Source organism: Athene cunicularia, assembly GCF_003259725.1.
Source record: "Athene cunicularia isolate RWA chromosome 1 unlocalized genomic scaffold, athCun1 chr1_part1, whole genome shotgun sequence".
NCBI classification, from domain to species: Eukaryota; Metazoa; Chordata; class Aves; order Strigiformes; family Strigidae; genus Athene; species Athene cunicularia.
Genome location: NW_020799091.1, coordinates 93,412,590 through 93,427,597, shown reverse-complemented (window position 1 = coordinate 93,427,597; position 15,008 = coordinate 93,412,590). Strand labels below are relative to the sequence as shown.

The 15,008-nt window shown below is 41.6% G+C and overlaps 1 long non-coding RNA gene across 2 annotated transcripts; it reads right to left on the bottom strand.

Annotated features, from left to right (window-relative positions):
- Nucleotides 1-1,385: 1,385 nt before the first annotated feature.
- LOC113478313 lies at nucleotides 1,386-8,065 on the bottom strand. 2 transcript variants are annotated; one of them, XR_003398046.1, is made up of 4 exons: nucleotides 7,942-8,065; nucleotides 4,947-5,050; nucleotides 4,712-4,812; nucleotides 1,386-3,929 (listed from the first exon to the last, which is right to left on the bottom strand). It is a non-coding gene; the product is annotated as an uncharacterized LOC113478313 (long non-coding RNA). The 2 variants fall into 2 exon arrangements; XR_003398040.1 differs by lacking the exon at nucleotides 7,942-8,065 and having other exon boundaries at nucleotides 4,947-6,042.
- Between the last annotated feature and the right edge of the window lie 6,943 nt (nucleotides 8,066-15,008).

Below are 15,008 nucleotides of genomic sequence, written 5' to 3'. Positions count from 1 at the left end.
GGTTTGTTATAATACTTAGATGAAGCACAGGGAATGTTGTTAGGTGGTTTGTTTCTGTACTAAGCAGTTCACGTTACAGTGACCTTTAGGCTTTGGGAGCTTCTTACACATCCTCTCTCTAAATTGTAAACATAGTAGGAAGTTGACTGTGGTGGCATTTTGTGGGTGTAGCTCTTCTATATTCCTTAATCTTATGTATTCCACTCTTTTTCTTCTAATACTGCGTCGATATATTTTGAAAACCAGGCTGGAATTCTATGAAAGCAAGGCCATGTCCTCAACATCAGACACAATCAGCTGCTGCACTGGGAATGAATTCATGTTTTGGATACACTATGCTCCTGACTGCAGATACATTGGGCAAAGGGCTTTTTGGGGGGAGCAACAGGTCAATGCACTTCCTACATCTAAAACTGGAATCTGTTCCTGAGAGGCTTGACAGGCTGTGTGCATCTATGAAACAAAACTTTATGTAAGTATAACAGATTTTTGTAGGTAGATATAAGCTTAATAACTGTGGTATGGGTTAATGAGGCAGTCTTCCAGATTCTGCCACCCTATGGATTCACATCTATGAACCTATAATATTTTACATTTATGTATGTATGTTGGAATCCAACACTCTCTGACCATGTTCTTTTAGATATCCTAGATGTGGAGGGTGGAATGTTTAATATCAACTTTACTTACTTGAAGATAGTTGTTGTTAAGTGGGATTTCTGATTTAGCAACGTATGTTTTCAATATAATCTATATCGATACAAATGTGACACTAATCAAAATAGAGCAATTGCAGGACACGGTTCAAGCACAATGCCAATGTAATCTCCATTACGTCTCTGTAATATGCTCACAGTCACGATGCTGGGCATCCCCAGTCACTGGTGAAGGTTAAAGCCAGCCTAAGCCCTTTGTTCTCTTCTAAATGCTTTTATTAGTTGTTTAGTGTGGGGCTGAGCTACGGATTCATTCCCCCTGTGTTGGTCTGTTTAACTCAGGGAGCTGTTTACACCACCAGTTGATCCACTCGACTGTTGATAGCTATATCTAAAACAAAGGCCGTCTCTGGTCCCCTTTGTGTTGAGCTAAAGTCAGTTTGCTTTGCAAATAGCTGTGGTCAGTCACACCCTGCGTTTATTCCCCAGGGTTCACAGGTACATCACCCCTACCCATCTCCACTGAGCTTTCTTCCCTTCTCAGGGTTTAGTGATCAGTCACAGTACTATCATACATGATACCAGTATATCACATGATACATGGTATATCATCAATATATTTATATATATATATATATATATGTGTGTGTGTGTGTATATATATATATATATATATAAAATCCTTTATAACGCCAATATCATTACATTCCTGCCATGTGTGCCAAAGAGACAGGATTGCAGTGGGCTATATGGTGAGTTTGCTGGGGCTGGAGCTGTGCCACCTGAGGCCAGCCACACCACCTCAGGCATTCCTGCTCACTGATGGAAAGACAAAGCACATTGCTCCCCAAGGCATTTGCTAGAAGGCAGACTACCAAAAGCAGATGCCACCTTGCCATCTGTGGTGAATGCCAGTGCACAGACACCAGCACAGAACTGATGTGATACAACAAGCAGGCTTCCAGGGGACTGATTGCAAAGAATAGAGCAGAGCACAGTTGATTCTGACGACAGGTGGTTTTTCTTTTCTTTGCTGTGACTTGTGATGTGAACTGCCTTTGGTTTTCATCTTGCTGATGTAGGGCAAGGTTTGCAAAAGCCAGATTCAGCAGTGGCCTAGTTGTCTTGTGACATCTCCTTTATTTATTTGTCCCATAAAGTTACAAGTGGCTACATGCTAGTAGTTGCTCCACTTACAAGGAAAATCGGTAGAAGAAAGAAACGAGGCAGGATTTAAGAATACATATAAATCTCCTCCCACCTTGGCTGCAGTTAAGTACAAACACTGCAAGTATTTTCAGGAAAACGCTATTTCTTGTATGTTTCCCATCAGATCAAAGCTCCTTGTTAAAAGTAGGAAATGGCTACACTCCTTTTTTCCCATATTTTAATTCTGCTGTAGCAAAGTTATATAGTCTAGACTAAGGCTGGAAGCTGCTGCATCTTTTAACTGTAGATCTTTACCATGCAGATACACCTAAGTATGCTGTTACAGGCTGCTTCTCCAGTCCGTGGAGAAAAGGCTCTCGTGGCAGTGGTTTGGGCTCTCCCCTGGCATTCCTGTTTCCCCCATCAGCCTGGGGAAGTCTGAGCCCTTTCATGGTGGTTTCCAAAAAGGAGGTCAATGCTGTGCCTTATTCCATCTGGTCAAAGCTCTCCAGCCAGGCAGGACTTACGGAGCAGAGTATGGGGCCTGCAGCTTCTTTGGCCATCAAACATTTCCATTTATGTGGGGATATTTAAGAAGGTGGGTTTATTTGAGCTAAATCCTGTTCAGATCATTGTGATGACTGGGGTGTGCATAATTGTCTCCTTAAGAGTTTAGCAGCCAGAAAATAGCCCCGTACAGCTGATACAGTTACTCTTACCTCTTTGCAGGCAAGAGAGGACAGTAGACGGAGGACTGCAAACCTAACAACCACTGTCTTTGCACTTTGCCTCTGTACAGCAAAGCTGTCTTGCAGGTTGCAGAAGTGGGGCCCATTGTGCCACAGAGCTGAGCCTGAGGCTTCCTGGGGGGAAAACCTTCGGTTACTCCTCTCTTCACACAACCTCTGCAAGTATCATGTTTGAGTAAACGAGGCCAACTTGTTTTACGCACAACTGGGCTTTCTTCCAGCTGTAAGGCATTACTTTAAGCAACTGCACAAAAATATATCTCTAACCTTTGTTCAGTCTATTTCCTCGTTTTGCTGCTTTGTTCCTCCCATGTTAAACCCAGCACATAATCATGTAATTCCCATAATTTACAAAGCTTTATTCCTAATCTCCAGTATTTTAAAGGTCTATATTCACTTTTTCCTTTTTTTAAGAAGTTGAAGGTTTTCGGTACAGACCATTTATTGGGGTTATAATGGTGTAATCTGTCACAGAGATGGGGAAGCATCGCTTGCTCTCCCTGACAGCAGGTAAGGTCAGAGAGAGTCTCACTATCAGAACATGATAAAAAAGTTTGCCCGACAAATCCCATATTTCTTACCTGATTAATGTTAATGGCTCTCTAAAGGATGGAGAAGACCTTCTCAGACTGCTAAGAAATGCTTCCATGAATAAGCACTTGAATATTCTGCACCTGTGAGGTGTGGACAAGACACAACCATGGCTGTGAGAGGAACCTTGTATTTTTGGGGAAGGGCATTTGCTCAGACCAGGGTTAGTTCCCTGTGGGATGGGAACAAAACCCCATCTCTCTCCCACCCCTGGCCCAGAACAGCAGCAAGATGGGAAACCTGCACACTTGCTGTTTCCTGAGACTATGCACTCTTTTGCTGGCAACTGTACAAGAAGGCAGTTGGCCTATCTAAATTAAGTACTGCACATAATGGAACATAAATTATTGCTGTTAACTCCAATGCGATAACATGGTTAGGGAGAACAAATTGCACTAAAGCAATATGTTTTTTTTTCTTACTCTCAAAGGGATCTCAGTGGAGCAATGTCTGGAGCTAATATTAGGTCTGGGAATTTCACAGGCACTAATAGGATTAGGCACATGACTTCCTTTTCAGTCTGATGGGGGCCAAGTGTTTAATTCCCTTGGGCTTCTCTGAGATTTACTTGCTCCCACTCAAGATGTAAAACAAAACAAAATAATCATAACTTCATATAGTACCTTTACAAAAATTAAATAATAGAATTATACTCTTCTACTCGCAAGAGGAAACCTGTTCTCACCAACAACTCATGTGGCGGGAGGGTTCAAGCTTAGTCTTACTCAGCTTCAGTTTGGTGCTTAGGGCAAGGTTCACAGCACCTTTCTGTCTTCAGGCACAGCTGAAAAAGACTAACAGGGTGTTAAAAACAGTGAAAGCTTGTTTGCAAGCACTGCTAGAACCCTGGATGTAAGTAGCATCTTCTGTTAGAAGTATTTACTGCCTTATTATTTTGGGGGCAGTGGTGGTCAGAGGAAGACCTGATGAAAGATCTCATTGTCCTTTTTCTCTTGTCAATAATATCTTTTGTTTTATAGCTGTCTTAGCAGATTTATTACTCAGAGCACCAACATCTAATAGGATCAAACCCTGAAATAGAAACCTGTGATAGAAAAAGCCTGTGCTGCCTTGGATGTCTTTGTGATCTCAAAACTTGCAGTACTGTTGTGTCTCTGGTTGCTTAGTCCTCCTTCTCTGTGAAAGCACATACACACTGAAATTAAGAGGTGGTGACTGTCAGTTTAACCCTCTGTGAGGGGTACTGCTATTGTGGCATTTACTGTATCAAGCCTTTTCTTCAAAAGTGAAGGCTAGTGCTAACAGAGCCTCTTACCCTTGATGGTGTAAGAAAAAAGTCTCCTCCTAATGGGAGTCACTCCTGTGAATGCTTCAGATACCAAAAACCACACTCTTCATGCCTGCTCTCATACATGAAAACATCTAATGTCTTCATAACTACATTCCAGTGCACGTGCAAAAGCTGTCTTCTCTTCACCCAAACTCAAGATGATGAGTTTGGTTATACCTGTCACGTCACTACAGAATGCAATTCTATTGATCCAGAGCAGGGAAAAAAAGTGGAGAATTCTCTCTAAATTTGAGAATTCTTATCTGAATATTTACCTCTAGGCTTATTGTGATAGCTTTCTGGGCCTCTTCTTCAGACTTCATTATTCTTGTAGTACTTCCATTCTGCCACCCAGGGAGGACATGCCTAAGGTAAACTGGCAAGGAAATCTCATTTGTAATTCATACCATATTTTAATTTAATAACTAATAGCTTTTGACATGCTAATTTTGAAATGAGCTTTCCCTTGATGAATTCAGAGAGGAGTATTTAAATAATGGTGTAACTCACCTTCAGATTCCCTCCTCCCCTCTTCTCATCAATTTTCAATTATACCTTGGATGTGTGAGCTCTCCCCCAGGCTGGTATGATGGACAGACAGAGATCCGTATTGCCTAGAAAATAAAATCAGGAATTTTATGGTCTAGCTCTTACCAACTTCACCTTTACTCTTCAGAAGCTAGTCCTAAGCAGGAGGATAAACAAAGAGAAGTAACAACCCAGAATTACTCTGTTACAATATGCTTGTGCAAAACCATTAGCCAGTAAAGGTTTATTTTATTAATGTTTCCTGTAATGAGTTTTTTAAAGTGTCTTCTAGAAATGACCACACACCTATGTCTCTAATAGTGTATTTAGTAAATAAAATCATGAATATATGCTGGAGAAAAGGGTTGTCTTTTGTCCGGTCTGTACAGTCCCCAGCTGAGGGTGTACAGGTGCGTGGAGCACAGTGTAGAGCTATTAAAACAAGTAACAGTCATTTACCTCCTGAGCTGTGAACAGGGAACTCTAGCTGTGACACCGGTTAAATCAACCATGGTCTCTTTAAGCCCCTAGGTCAGGTCACAACAGGTTGTGTGTATCTGGCAATGCAGTCGCCTTGCTAGTGGTGATACCAAAGCCCCTGTACGTGAGTTGTGCATGGGAACATCCTGTGGTGGTTGTTTACCTCTCTCTTCTCCAAAGTATGGCCAGCATTCAAATTTTTATCTTTCTGTGCTTCTAACTCTTCCTCTCAGGGTAGTATAACTTGCCAGATAAACAAGAAATATGCCCTTCTGAGGTCTTCAGTCTCAAGTGGAAATTCAAAACTACCTTGGGGTGTGACTACTCTGGGACTCTGCCTTGGACTCTCACTCATACTCTTGGCATAAATGAGAATAAACAAGCCTTCTCTCTCTTGAGCTAGGATCATTGCTTTCAGTTTTCATGCAGTAAGAGCTGACTATCTCACAATAGCTACTATGACAGGGCTGGATAACATGAAAAAAAGGAGCTGCTAAGGGAGCAGGTTCGAGGTGGGTGATACAGAGAAGATGCATCCCCGAAATGCTGGAGAGAGTGATGGATGCTATCAGTTTGGATCTTGACATTCAAGACCAGCTAATTAGTCCAAGTGCCTCCCTGCTGGCAGTTAAAGTATTTCTGTTTTGCAGCTTGGGTCCAGGATTGACATTCTGAAAATACTCAGAGCTACAGGAACTCCTGGGGTTTAAGGGCCTTCTCTATCTGCTGGCACCTGACCTCGTTTCGGCCTGTGCTGGAAGCATGCTGGCTGAAAAGTTGTTTGGATATCAGCAGAGCTGTAAAAGGCTCTAAGATCACTGCATTATTACTAGTTAGTTTCTAAGTAAATTTGAGTGACTCAAGAAACGGATATAAATGACCTGCTAGGGGAGAAGAAAAAGAGGCGAATATAGTGGTGGCTCAGCTGTAAATGTGACCAGGTTGAATTCCTCTGGTCTTTAGAATTAGCTTGGAGTAAGAGTCGTCACATCTACTTTTTACTCCTTTTATTTCGTTCGTGTCATGTAAGAAAACAGTTGTTTGCACCATAAGACACCTGACATTATCATCTTCGATAATGATGTTTGTACTTTCATACTCAAAATTTGATACTTTGAACTTGTTGTTCTTTACCAAGGTGCATAATTGTATGTGTAACGTACTCAGCATTTGATCTGTGAATTCAAATGCCTTTCTCCTTGTGCCTGCAAGGTAAATCTGCCTCTGAGGATTCAAACACGCTGTATTTTTGTAGCATCTTCCCTGGATGAGTAGGATTTTTGAGAGCTGTTCAAGGAAAGCTGTTTGGGAGGGGAGGAAATTCTGTCTTAAGGAGTGCTAGAAAGAATGCCAGGCAAGGAGATTTCTTTGAGTCCTAGAAGATGAAGACTGATGTTAAAAAGATTATGAAGGTTATGTCAGAGAAGTAGCATCCTACTGATCCTCCCTTCTAGGCTAAGTTGTGTCTCCCTCTCCTTGCTCCAGCTGCTGTGCCCTGGCTTCCTGGTCAATTTTGCTGTTGACTCTTTCCTTAAATGATTTCTCTTTTCTCTCCTCTTCTTCAGGCTCCTAGCTTTTCCTGACACTTCTTGAAAGTCTTTGATCCCACATTTCAACCTTGTCCCTCTGGTTTGTCTTGGAGGTCATTTAGGGATTTCAGAACAAGGACACAGCTCTTCAGCAAAGTTACTGCAAAGTTACTGTCACTTCCTCTGCATTCCCCATCTTTTCATAACTCTGGTGATGGGGAGCTGTTTAAACACCACAGCATTTTCTGCTACAGAAACACAGACAGACATCCGTGGATGGAATGAAAATGCTCTTGAACAGAGCTGGTATGAAAATGGGTGCCCCATGCTGGTTTTGTTGCTGTTAAACAAATTCCAGTCAATGATTCTTTCCCAATGATATGAAATAAAAAGCCCAATTTCTGATTATTATGTACAGCTAATGACTTGTGGCTGATATACTAATTTGAAAAGACATGGTGGCTCTTAAGCTGTTTTAAACCTCACAGTATTATAAAAGAATTTTCCCAAATGTAAAAATCTTAACAGTTTTTTCTATGTTTCTGCAGGTGGCTGTGAATTTGTGAAATTAGTTAATTATAAACAGGCTTTCCTATGGGAAACTCATTCAGTTAAAAATAATCAACTGACTGCATGAAGGAGTGTTTTATTCATTCTGACCCAAAGAGAGACAAAAAGTTAAGTATGCTTCCAGCATTAATTTTAACTTTCTTTCATACACAAATTCATTAACCATAGAGTGAATCCAACATATTTTTTTCTCTGGTAGTACAATAGGGTGAAAAGCCATTTCTAAGCTGATACCAAATGCATACCTCAATAACTTCTGGTTTCAATGGTCACCCAAACATCTCAAAGTCTAAGGGAAGAAATGAAAATACTTAAAAGTGTGCAGGAATTAATTAATTATTTAACGGGGCAAACACATTGTGTCTCATTTTTACCGTGGTTTGACTGACAGGAATTACCTGAAAATATATCTAGAAGTACTGTCTGTTGACAGAGGTTCGTGTCTGTGCCAAAACGCTGTTCACTGCTGGGCCACAAGCTGGCGGCACTAGACTATGCGGTTTGGTGCCAGTTTTCTGACTGCTGTCTGCAAATTGAAATGAAAACATAAAACTCTACATTTTACTTCTATAGCTGATTCCTTGAGTAATTCTTCCTTTGGGATAAGGTTTCCTTCAGTACTTATATAAAACTTAGTTACAGTTAATAAATAATTTTTTTTTAATCCCAAACGCCTTAGAGAGTGAATGAGAAGAGCAACTGCAGGCCATCTCAGTGGAAGCCCATGAACTTCAATATCCATTTCTCCCAAAATATTAATTACCAAAAGTATCAAAGGAAAAGTGAAAAATCTCTAGAAGCAAGGATTTCTTTTTTAACCTTATTGGAAAAATTCCTTTAAACTTTTCCCATAGGTAGAAGTTGATGCTCATCTTGAAGAAGGAGGCTTTCTGCAGCAATCCCTTCTGAAATTTTCATTCCAAAACTCACTACTGTCCAGATAATGATAAATCTGAACCTTCATATATTCGTTCTGTCTATAAAGTTTCTCTCTGTAACCATTTTCAGGTCAGACAGGATTTGAACTTTGGCAAAGTACCAGATGTGTAAGCTATCCCCTGCCATTTCACCCAGAACTGTTCATCTGTCTACAGGCTCTGTTTTAAGCACTGGCGATAATATGCGAAGTCAGGGTATTGTTTGATTAATATCTCTGGCATAATCCTACACTAAGCCATCCCAGGGAAACCAGCCCTCTATCTGTTAAATGACTGGTTGTTGTAAAACAAGAAGAGCTGGGCACAGTGTAACTGGAACCAATTTTTGTGACTGCATTGAAAAGCTCTGGGAAGATACCTTCAGTATCCACCGTGTAATTGAGAGTTGGCATAACGGTCTGGCTGGGATAGAGTTAGATTTCTTCATAGCGGCTCATATAGCACCATGTTTCAAATTTGTGGCTAAAATGGTGTTTCTAACACACTAACGTTTTGGCTGTTGCTGAACAGAGGTTGCACAACGTCAAGGCTTGCTCTTTTCCCACTCCTTCTCCAGGGAGTAGATTGAGGTGGGAAAGAGACTGGGAGAGGACATAGCTGGGACAGCTGACCCCAAATGGCCAAAGGGCTTTTCCATACCATAAAATACCCTAACATCACGCTCAGCAGTAAAAGCTAGGGTAGAGGAAGAAGGAGGGCTTCTGGCTTCCAAGGTGGCTGCTGTTTAGAGACTGGCTGAGCACTGGTTTGCTTGTGGGAGTGGTGAGAAATTTCCTTTGCTTCATTTTTTGTCTCTCTCTTTCACCTATTAAACTATCTTTATCTCAAGTAAGCGAGTGGCTGTGTGGCTGCTGGCCAAGGTCAACCCATGACATGAAACAAAGAAATGCTGTAGTGTGGTCAGAGGTAGAGAATAAAGATATGCTTTTTCATGGAAAATCTTTATTTGGAGGCCACCAAATGGGAGCAGTGGAATATGTGGATTAGAAGGAACAAGGAATTTTACATTCAAGACTGTTATTGCTAGCAAATCCTGGGATCCCAGGATCTACCATGATACTCCTGGGCCTCCATTATCTTAAAGACTATCAGGCGGTCAGACAAAACTGGAGAGAGGGAACCAAATTACACTGTGGACACTGCTGGTTTGTCTTCATCCCGATCAAAATCTGGCATAGGAACTGTATTTTCCTCCTATTACACCCTTGCCTGCTGGGGACCATTTCCCTTCCTCAACACCTTTATCTTTCTGTTTGTCTTCTTTTGTCTCTGCCTTCCCAGAATTGGACAGTTGATATCATCTTCAAACTCAGCAGGAAGATTTTTTCAAACATGGATTTCACCCTGTGATGGACATTCCATCAAAACATAAGGCAATTAGGGATTTTATTATTTAACTGCTTTCCTTCCTCTTCCCTGCTTCTTAAATATTTGAAAGAATTTCAACAAGGGTTGTCTCAGTAGGGACCTGAAGACTAACATCACATTTTAGGATTTAGTGTTATAACAATGAGCCAGGGTTTAATTAACCTTCTAGCTCTTCGGGAGATCTGAGATAGAAGATCCAGTTCCTTACAAAACCACTGCTGCTTCTCTTGCAGTTATTGAGTTCATTAGTCTTTCTGGTACTGTACTTAGCTACAGCTGTATTTTATTTTGGTCAAGTTAAAGTGCTAAATATTTTACAGAGATAATGAAATTCCTTGTCCTTCCTTGCAGAGAATATAATTTAAACAAACCAGTAACAGAAGAGCTGGGGGAAAAAGAAGGAAATGGAAATTCAGGAGCAGAAAAAGGTGTGGGATATGTTGACATCCCCTGTTTGCTTGACACCTGTGCCATGTGGGTTTGTGCTTCAAAACACATGATATATAATAGAATGGGACAATGAGAAATTTAACCCTTTATTTGTTTACATTAACCACTATACAATATACACATATGGTACATCCGAAACCAGTTGCTTTCTCTGAAACAATCCCCACCTTTCAAGTCAGACTTCATTCCTCCTCCAGGAGGGAGAGTCCCCAAAAGCCACAGAAACTTCCCATGAAACTGGCCTAACCTACAACGAGCCATGTAACATGATTCATGTTATACTGATGGGATTTCCTGATGGCAGTGACTATTTGGTGTCTAAATCTCTAAGTCATCAATAAGAAGAAACACTACAGCAGAACATTAACAACTGCAACCATGCAAAATTTTCATGGAGAAAAATTTAAGTTCTCTTTGATATCTTATAAACCCCATTGCAGGAAGTTGTGAAATGAGGGGAAGGTGACCTGGCTGTAAGATGAGAGAGCATATACAAAAATAAAAGTAGGAAGAATAAACACCAGCTATTGCTACTGAAAGTGTTAACCAAGTGCAGTTAAACAAAGATAGCATGAAGAGTGGAGTCTGCATTTTCAGATGTAGGGAGTGAGATTGTGCATCTTGTTTTGAAAGAGAGAGAGTCCATTTTTTCCCAGGGTTGTTTTTCCTAACTAGTGTGTTCTCATGCATCCAGAGCCCTGATCCTGTAAACATCCACCGAAGGGAGTTGACAGTGTGTGCTATGGCCACTGTGGAGCCAGCACGCCTCCGATGGCTGTGCCCAGAAGCCAGACTGTGGAACAGGGGACGAAAGGAAGGGCTGGCGTGCACTCCTGTCCATTGCAGACTGCAATGCACATGGACTTGGAAAACAGAAAATTCTCCTTGGTCTAGTAACATATACGCTGTCTTTTCAGCCAGTCATACAGATGCCTCCTAATCTGCTCCTTTATACTGCACCTCAAAGCCAAGATCCATCCTAGTGGTGACCTACTTGGGCATCGAGCCTATTCCAATGACAATGCTGATACTCAGAAGCAGCATTTGCACAGGCTCTGGCTGGCTATAAACTACCTCAAGTTCAGCTCCTTCTCTCTCACTGATTCATCATTTAAAGTGCAGGTGTAATTCTGCTCTGCTAATGTGCTTAGGGAAAAGTTTCAGGCACCTGATACCCCTCAAACTGAAAAGATTAAGAGAATTTGCTTTGCTAATGTTTTGTATGCGTGAATGTAATTTTATCTTGCCAAGCATGTAAGGCTGAAAAATTGGAGAGAACTGTAGCACCATGATGGCCTGGTGTCTATAATCTGATCAGGTTTTGTGGATACAAGAATAATGTTCCTTAAGACATGTATGATTTCCAGTGGAGACAGAGAGTATTTTAAACATTGTTGGTATAGAGGAAAAGGAAAACTCTAATTGCAATTCAAGGGATCCCTTTTCCCATTTCACACATTTTCCCCACAGGAAAATTTCATCCATTAATTTCAAAATGCAAGGTAAAAGCACAATGTTGTCAAAGTCCCAACTTCCAACTGCTTTTATTTTTTTTTCCTTTTCTATATAGTTTGCTGTAAAACATCTATTTTTTTCCATCACAGACCAGTCAGTTTCACTTCCCAAATTCACTTTCAAGTATTTTTGGCAATTAAACACCTCAGAACACAGTGAAAAGTTGTTTTCCTTAGTCTTGTAGATCTTCTTGCTTATGTTAATGTGTCTGTCTCTCTTTTATCTTTTTTCTTTTTTTTTTTTTTTTTTTCAGGGGGGAAGATGGTGTTGGAATAATCCACAAGTGCAGGTGTATTTGCTTCACTTGCTATCAAAAACAGCTAGCAAGGATAGGATAGGGTTGGGGTTTTTTGTTTAATAGAAACAGCTATATATATTGCAACTATAAAAACTAGACAGAGGAGATTGAATATGTATGAAATTCTGTGGTGATTAAAACTTTAATCCCAATGAACTGTTGACCTTAGCTCTAATCTCTGAGAAAAGGGGACAAGCACTCTACAGTAAGGGGAGATTGTTGGAAAAGATTCCTGCTTATCTGACTTGGGTTTGCCTCTTTTCCTACCAGAGTTGTTTAGGACTGCACAGGATGGAATATTTGACAGACACATGAAATGAGTTACTTTAGAGCTTACTGGAAGGAATTTATCATTTTTTGCACATACATATAACAGCATTTTTTTTTCTGTTTCAGCAAATCATGTATTTGCCACATACTTCTTACTTATACCGTGAAATGATGTGTAAGTGCTGACATTTTTAAAATAAAATTGTGCCATGACACACCTTGAATCTCACAGTACTTAAAAATGTAAAGAAAAAATGTTGGCCTTTAGCTGCTCACCTAAACCTGAAAATCAGATATAATATTTTATTGAGCTATATGAGATTTGGTCTGGTAAGGAATTTTGTATTTGTCCTGTGCCAAGGAAACAAGTCTTGTTACAACTAAGGTGAAAGAAAAGTTCTGTGTAAATGCTGATGGAAATATTCACAAAATTGCAAACAACCATTAATCCCTAAAGCAAAACAGCAGAGATAAAACTGGGAATATTCATCTGCACTATGGGATGAAACATGCTACAGGGATGCTACAGGGAATTATTTTTGAAACAACATTATAAGCCCAGGAAATAGGGTTAAGGTTTTGCTGAAAGAAAACGCTACACAAATCGACTTCTGGAAATACTTGAACAGAACACCCAAACCACCTCAGCACGATGTCACTGTGCAATAAACAGTTATGATTCACACAGAGATTATTTATAGACTTAGATTATTATATGGTGACAGCAAGTTGGGTGGGAGTGTTGAGAGACCTGGACAGGCTGAGGCCAGCTGTAGGAGTTTCCATAAGGCCAAATGCCGGGGGCTGCCCTTGGGCCACAACAACCCCCAGCAGTGCTACAGGCTTGTGGAGGAGTGGCTGGAGAGCTGCCAGTCAGAGAGGGACCTGGGGGTGCTGATTGACAGCCGGCTGAACAGGAGCCAGCAGTGTGCCCAGGGGGCCAAGAAGGCCAATGGCATCCTGGCTTGTGTCAGCACTAGCGTGGCCAGCAGGGACAGGGAAGGGATCTGACCCCTGTACTCGGCACTGGTGAGGCTGCACCTCCATTCCTGTGTTCAATTTTGGGCCCCTCACTACAAAAAGAACATTGAATGACTCGAGCGTGTCCAGAGAAGGGCAACGGAGCTGGTGAAGGGTCTGGAGCACAGGTCGTATGGGGAGCGGCTGAGGGAACTGGGGGTGTTTAGACTGGAGAAGAGGAGGCTGAGGGGAGACCTCATCGCCCTCTACAGCTACCTGAAAGGAGGGTGCAGAGAGCTGGGGATGAGCCTCTTTAACCAAGTAATAAGCAATAAGACAAGAGGTAATGGCCTCAAGTTGCACCAGGGAAGGTTTAGACTAGATGTCAGGAAGCATTTCTTTCCAGAAGTGGTTGTTAGGTGTTGGAATGGGCTGCCCAGGGAGGTGGTGGAGTCCCCATCCCTGGAGGTGTTTGAGAGTCGGGTCGACATAGCACTGAGGGATCTGGTGTAGTTGGGAACTGTCAGTGTGAGGTTAATGGTTGGACTGGATGATCTTCAAGGTCTTTTCCAACCTAGATGATTCTGTGATTACATTTGGTTTTACACAGGTATGCTGTGTTTTTCATTTTATACCCGTTAGGGTAGACTACTTTCAGTATGCTCTTCTATATCTTACTTACTTCTATTAGAGATAGTAAGTCTAAATCCTCTGAGGATTCTTGATTCTGAAGAAACTGCAGATGACCAAAGTGAACAGTAGATTTATTAAAAAACAAAGGAATACGATCTCAGTCTACAGTAAAACAAGAATCAATTTTATGAGTATTGAAGTCTAATGCAACTAATTAGACCCAACAGAGTGTAACGGTGTATTATTTCTATGCATTTAAAAAATGCTACAGTATAAACTCTAAAACATTAAGGGCCATATTCACTGATATACCCTAACCACTATGCATTGCCCTGGAATGGAAATATGATTGTGTCTCCTCTGCATGAGCCAGTTTTGCCCTTGTATTAATTTACCTCCCCTTACTCACCTGCCCATGCTATGTGCTCTTTTCTGTTCCTTATAATCCTCCCTCTGAGCTCACACTCTATACTCACAACTCCTTGCCCTTTCTTCTTCATGGTTTCCATGCTCCAAGAACACAACTAGTGAATTATAGGGCCTGCCAGCTGTTGCCTGATTCACTGTGATCTCTAAAGCAGATCTTCAAGATGGCCTGCAACAAAATTGCTTAAAGCATTTGAGGTCAGTGGAAAATATGATCCCTAATGCACTTACTCCCATGAAAGTATCTGAGCTGCAGGCTCTAACAGCCACTGGAGCAACCTAGGCTCTGAAGCACAAAGCATGTGTTACCGTGTCCTGGGAGTATGTCCCCTTTCTTTTCCCTGCCCGGGCTGAAAAGATGAAACAGCAGCTCTCCATACTGCCGCAGAGGATTATTCGAGGGTGATGAGCAGAAGCTTAAACCCACGTGTGAAAATTAGCAGCGCACCTGCCACACAAGCCCCCTTGCCCAGGGCCGCAGGGCCGGCCCAGCCGGGCAGGCCCCCCTCCCGGCCCCCTGTCCCGCAGCCTTACAGGCCCACGAACTCCCCCAGAGCCTTACAGAACCCCTCTAACAAAGCTTCGCGTCGCTCACGCCGGGTGTCAG